This window comes from Aphelocoma coerulescens, chromosome 2, assembly GCF_041296385.1.
Source record: "Aphelocoma coerulescens isolate FSJ_1873_10779 chromosome 2, UR_Acoe_1.0, whole genome shotgun sequence".
NCBI classification, from domain to species: domain Eukaryota; kingdom Metazoa; phylum Chordata; class Aves; order Passeriformes; family Corvidae; genus Aphelocoma; species Aphelocoma coerulescens.
Window position 1 is genome coordinate 43625111 of NC_091015.1, and position 6646 is coordinate 43631756.

Below are 6646 nucleotides of genomic sequence, written 5' to 3' on the forward strand. Positions count from 1 at the left end.
TAATATATTAATAATTATGAATAGCTAGTATTTACAGCTGTATAATTTCTTCATTCTGCATGAGGGTTCATTCTGTACTCTGGTAAGGTGGGATAAGCACAGTCTTGAAGTTGCTTCCAGAGAGAAAAATATATACCATTTTAAGAACACAGAGTTGGAGAAAATTTGCATTTGGGCCAAATTCACATTTATTTTAGTTGCTTGAAGGCACAGGCTGAGTTTCGTGTCCTGTACAGGTGCTTTGCATGGACTTACTGGGGCTGATAGCTGATATAATGTCCAAGGAGATATTGTTGTAATGCCTTTTATGAATCTCCTGTCTCATGGATTCAACTCTTGATAGATATTTTCTTCTCTGCAGCCTTTTTCTAAGTGTAGGAAAAAAAAAGATTCACCATGGAATGACCTATGGCATTTTGTATTCATGGTAGTCTTCAACAAGGTAAGCAGTAAGTTACAGCCAGTATTTCACAGCCTAACAACTGCAAACATTTGTATCTATGTGTCCCTTTATATGAATTTGCATTGTTTGGTAAATTAAGATAATATTAAATTAAGATAATAACCCTTATATATTTTACTACAAACTATTTTCCTCTTAAAGCTATTTAACATTTATACCATTGTTGCAAATTTAATTTTATGAATCAAAGAGTTTTAGTATGAATTATTACTTGCACAATACACCACAATAAACCAACCAATTAAGCTTTCTTAATTGACTTTCTGCACTGACTCTTGTTGGGTTAATGCAAACATTTTTTCCTCTCTTTTTTGTTGCTTATATATTTTATGTAATGGATTTTTATGATTTCGCTGACAGCTTTTTGGTTCTTTTTTTGTCTCATCTGAGGTTCTTTGATCTTCTATTTAACTGATTCTGTTAAACGGATAAGGAAAGAACATTGCATGGTCTGTCTCAGCTCTCAACTGCTCTTAGTGAGACCAGGGTGCCATCTTTCTAGATTATGGAGAATATATAAGAAGACAGTGAGATTTCAAATATATTTTCATCTTTATGTGTAGTGTATCTTCTCCCCTCTGTTTTTCAATATTAACATTATATTTAAATAATAAAGGGTCTTTTTTCTCCGTGACTGTAGTGTATCAGACCAACTTGTCAGCAGTTCAAACACTGGGGATAAGAAGGCTTAAACCTGAAGAGATTTAGCTCTTTATACATATATCACTGATCTAATCTATGAAAATTTCATTTTGTAACAACATGCGAGGTAAAGAACCTCTTCTGATTACTCACGTAACTTCAAAATGTTAAGGACAGAGGACTTCCTCCTTTCTTCTTCAGTGTTACCTGTGTTAAGAACACCTTAGTGGTTTTGGGTTCTCCTTTCCCCCTTTCCTTCTTGGGACACCTTTACTTGAAAAATCTAGGTTTAGATTAGGTATCATGAGAAAATTCTTTACTATGAGGGTGATGAGGCACTGGAACAGATTGTCCAGAGAAGCAGTGAATGCTCCACCCCTGGAAGTGCTCCACCCCTGGAAGTGCTCCTGGAAGGTTGGATTATACTCTGAGCAACCTGGTCTAGTGGAAAGTGTTCCTGCAGGGGTTGGAATTAGATGATCTTTAAGGTCCATTCCAACCATAAGGATTGTGTTCCTAAAACTGTATTGTATTCAGAGGACAGTGATTAGTGTCATTTTTAATCACTGCTCTAAGGTGTGCTCAACAAATTTTCCAGGACCTACAGCAACTTGGCTTTGCAAGCCAATATCCCCTGCCTACCTAGGGCTACAGAAAATGAATCTGCAAACAACTGCCCGCTCACCCTGAATTATGTTGCCTCTCTCCAGCTGCAGGGATTGCAGCTCACGAGTTTTTATCAGCCCAATTGTAGTGCTACACCCTCCCTGAAATTTATTTTTCAGCCTAAAATCTCATATGAATGCCACAATTAAGTACAGTTAGCTTTAGCGACTCTAAATACACCTTGATGGACCCATCTTTAGTAATTCAAACTCCCCCATCCATCCAATCCTCTCCTACAACCTCTTTGCTCAGGAGAATAGTCAAATCATTCACTGCATTTGGGATGTGTTAGTAAGTAATTCAGGGCTTCTTCACCTTATGCAGAGATACTCCTTCAGTGTTAATCAGGGGCAGAATCCTTCTGATTCAACTGGTTACTCTTGCTGCTGATCTGCTTTTTAATGTGTAGTAGTGAATATATCTTTTACAGCTTGCTGAAGTACAGAGAAAATTTTTCTTACCTGCAAAACTCCGTATAGTACAAGAAAAGAGTTGAAGTTTTTGAATTTCTTTGATTTGCTAGTAGAGGATTTTGAAGTGGTAATTAGGAAAATGGTTTTGAATGCCTTTAAACAATATAAAGATTGACGTTCTCTTTTTCTATGAGTAATTTATGCTATGCATCCAGTTTGCTTTTGAGAATAGGATATGTGGCTTTTGAAAATTTCTCAGATTGTTAGGTACATTTTTTTAAAAAAAGACACTTTACCAACGAGACATTTGCAAATTAATTACTCCTATAGCATTCATTCTATTAAAAAAAATTGAATGGATTAATCATGTCAAGAACTGAGTAAAGTCAGTATATACTAGGTTGCATGCAGCTTGAGCACAGCTTCAAGTACCCGATGACATCTGAATGATTCTTCCAACCATATATAGACATGAGAAAGAAGGTCTGTTAGCTAATCTTTATCGCTCAAAGAAAAGTGAAGCCCGCTCAAGTAAAATAAGAGGAAATCTGATTTGCAGTACAGAATGACAGCTTTTTTTAACCTCTCTGCTATGATTTTGTCTAACAACATATATGGTATAACCTGTATTATTCATATGTTCTTGTATTTTGGAACAAAAGACTCTGAACCAGAGTATTACTTTCAACTCATAAAGTTTACGTTTAGAAACCAAACTACTTCTATCCAACTCATTTTACCTGGTCAATTACCTTCTGAGAAATAAATTTCTCTATCTGACTTTCTAACGCATGGGATCCTCTTTTCTGGATACATGTTTAAAAGGTATTATTATTCCCATGAGATGATTAGTAGATTTATGTAAAAAATCTCTATGTTCCATGATTTCTGACATTCACACAAGACAAGAAGAAAATGCAGGAGGAAAAGCATTACCACTTCCCTTCATATTGATGCTGAGTAGGAAAACCTGGGCTCCAGAGGGTGAGAGAAAGTTCAGACTTCATGCTAAATCAGTTTTGGGCCTCGCTCCCAGGATTTGCCAGCTATGCCAATTTCTCTAGGACATAAACTCTAAGATAATGTTAATAGAAAGCAAACCACAGCCACCACACTCATTTTCCTTTGGCAGGGGGATCAGTTTAAATCCCCCGAGCAGTCAGCGCTGTATCCTTCCAGACAGCACTCTCTCCCCTAATCCAATCAGCACCATGACCAGAAGCTGCTAACCATGCTGTGTATTTCCAGATTTCTGCTTTAATTGCCGGTCTGCAGGAACTTGAGGCACGAGACAATAGCTGGCGCAGTCAGGTGGGTGAGCAGCTGCAGCTCCCCTGCTCCAGGCTCTGCTGCAAAGCATCGCTGGGAGAGGCTCCCCCAGCAGAACCCACGTGCCTCAGCTGCAGTTGGCATGCATCCCAGTGGGATGTGGTGTCCCTGCTGACATTAGTTGTGACCCAAGCTTCCTCTTGGACCTCTGTGTTGTGTAAAGGCCCTGGCTTTAGGATGTAACTACCCTGTGTAATTGTACCAGAAGCAGTGTGGCCAGCAGGACTAGAGAAGAGACTGTGCCCCTGCACTCAGCACTGGTGAGGCTGCACCTCAAACCCTGTGTTCAGTTTTGGGCCCCTCACTAGAACAAAGACATTGAGATGCTGGAGTGTGTCCAGTGAGGGGCAACAGAGCTGGGGAGGGTCTGGAGCACAAGTCTTGTGAGGAGTGGCCAAGGAAGCTGGGGTTGTTTAGGTTGGAGAGAAGGCTCAGGAGGGACCTTATCACTCTCCACAAGTACCTGAAAGGAGGTTGTAGTGAGGTGGGGGTTGGTCTCTTCTCCCAGGTAACAAGTGACAGAAAAAGAGGAAATGGCCTTGAGTTGTGCCAGGGGAGGTTTAGATTGGATATTAGGAAAAATTTCATCATAGAGAGGGTGGTTAGGCACTGGAAAAGACTGCCCAGAGAAGTGGTGGACCACTTAAATACCTGGAGGTATTGAAAAGATGTGTAAATGTGGCACTTGGGGGACACAGTTTAGTGGTAGACCTGGCAGTGCTAGGCTATCAGTTAGACTCAATGATCTTAAAGGTCATTTCCAACCTAAATGATTCTGTGACCATGGATTTAAATAAGCCAGGAATTTAAATAAGACAAACATCAAGTTGGTTGAATGACATCACTGAGGTGTATCTTAGTGATTTTACTCCTGTTATGTACAGTCACGATTAAAATAATCCTGACTAACGTAGTCTGGTCTCTGTTTTAGGTTGTATTAAGGCTTGCAGGAAAGATTGCATGATCCCTTCCATATGGCAAACCATCTGTGTCAGACAGAGGTAACTGCAGATAGAAATTGTGGCTCTCACCATGTGTCAGGTTTACCACATGTAGGGACAGACAGCAGGTTTACCACTCTATGAAGGAAGCTGGCTGACCTGGTGCCATGGTGTATCCCACAGGTCAGTGACATGCTGTGCAGGGCAGTGTTTCTTTCTGGATTATATTTACCTTCTCTTCACTTTAAGCCACATTTCACTCCTTTGTAAATAACACACTTTAAAAGGAAACTGAGACTTCTTTTTTTTTTCCTGTAATATACCTTTCCCAGTAGCTGAAATAAGTGTGTCCAGCTATGTTTTTCATATCCATTTCTCTATCCTTTCCTTCCCCCCAATACTTCTGACAACTATTATCTCCTGGATGAACCTTTACCATAGCTGTGATCAAAACTGCTCTAGAGAAATTTGTCAGGTCTCCACAACATACCTCCTGCAGAGATGCCAAGGTTGGACATAAATACTGTTATTTACTGCGCTCAGCTATGGACTGAATCCAGACAAATGTCTCTGGTGGCTTGCTGTCAGGAAGGCTTTGGAAAGTCCTTGAGGCACTTCTGCAGCACTGCACTTGGAAGAGCTGAAGGGAAAGGATTTCTCTGCAGTGGAGTTTTCCAACACAGAGCAGCATTGTCTCATATCTTAGATGAACGCCAAACAATGTCCGGCAAGTGATGACTTCTGAAGTTTAACCTAATTTGTTAAGTGGGTAAGCCTATTGTTTAGGATAAATACTAAAACAATCAGTGGAAATAGCCAGCCTCCCTAAAGGATATTATTAGCAAATGAATGAATTATTAAAGGGAGTATGTTTGTTCTCGATCCCACCAAAACCAAGCTCTCACTGACATCCTTCCTTTTATCCAAAAAAAAGTAATTGCTAAGGGCAAGTCAAAGACTTAAAGACTGCAGGTATTTTAAGTAAAAAAAAAAAAACAACCAACTTGTGTATGTAATTAGCAACATCTGCAAAGAGAAAATTTGTATTTATTTCCATGCTGCAGAAATAAGTTTTACTTTTGCCAAAATGCTGCTATTTCTTTGTCCTTCTTTCCTCCTTTCTTCGTTAGCTAGTTTTATGCTGAGTCCTTGTGGTTTGTCCGGGATATCAGGAAGCATGTTCAATTAAGCCAACGAGAGGAGTACTGTGAAACAGATGTGGACAGACCCCAGCATAACTGGGTATGCAAACTGCTGGAAACACAGAGCAGAGAAGACCAAGTGTGTTCTTGTTTTCTGATCTCTGGCCTGGGAATGGAGTTGGCTGATAGTGGGTGTTTTCAGCAGCCCTGTGGCTTTGTGGTAATGCAGTGCAGTATCATTTGGGAGAGCAGCTGGATTCCTGATGTGGAATTATTGTTCCCTGTCTGGGATGTGCTGTAGAAGCAGCGAGCTCTGCTCCAAAACTCAAAGGACAACCTGCCTTGCATGGGTAAAACTGGAGAGTAAACTGATGAGAGACAGCTTCACTCCTCATGCAGATGGCTGGCAACTGCAGGAAACAGAGACTCAATGTATAGTGAAATGCAACCAAGAGCTCAGGGATGGGTGGAGATCCAGGAGCCTCAGATTGATTTTGGAATAGCTCTGAGTGAGTAGAATGGGTGTCTTGGCTTACAGTCTCATCTGCAGTTCCCAGTAGCTACAGAAAATCAGCCTGGAATATGAAATTAATAAGTATCAACATTACATAATTCATATGGTAAGGGGTTTACAACCAGATTTTGTGCAGTTCTTAAACATTCTTTATATATTGAAACGATGAAATCTTGGTATTTTTAGATAAAGCTGCATGAAACATTCCAAAGATATATTCAAGTTTTCTTCTATTAAAAATTTATTTTAAATATGCTTTTCTCTAAAGAATATACCCTGAGCCTACTACAATGGTTTCAGAGTAATAAAAACAATGAGAATTTCGTGTGAGCCCACTCACATATCCAACAAGAAACAGCATCCTGATCAGTCAAACATCATTGTAAAATTGAAGCCAATTTTACTGTTTAAAATAGAAGGCAAATATTTTTATGAACCAAAAGAATATGCTTCCTTTGTTGCACCCTACATCAGCACTGGAAAAGGATCATTTATTGTCCTCTGCTCCTCTACTTTTTGCAAGAGTTAATGCAATG

At 39.7% G+C, this 6646-nt stretch overlaps 1 long non-coding RNA gene across 1 annotated transcript; it reads left to right on the top strand.

Annotated features, from left to right (window-relative positions):
* Window positions 1-366: 366 nt before the first annotated feature.
* LOC138106507 (uncharacterized) lies at window positions 367-6236 on the top strand. The gene is made up of 3 exons (XR_011149010.1): window positions 367-442; window positions 4896-5223; window positions 5585-6236. It is a non-coding gene; the product is annotated as an uncharacterized lncRNA (long non-coding RNA).
* The last annotated feature ends 410 nt before the right edge of the window (window positions 6237-6646 follow it).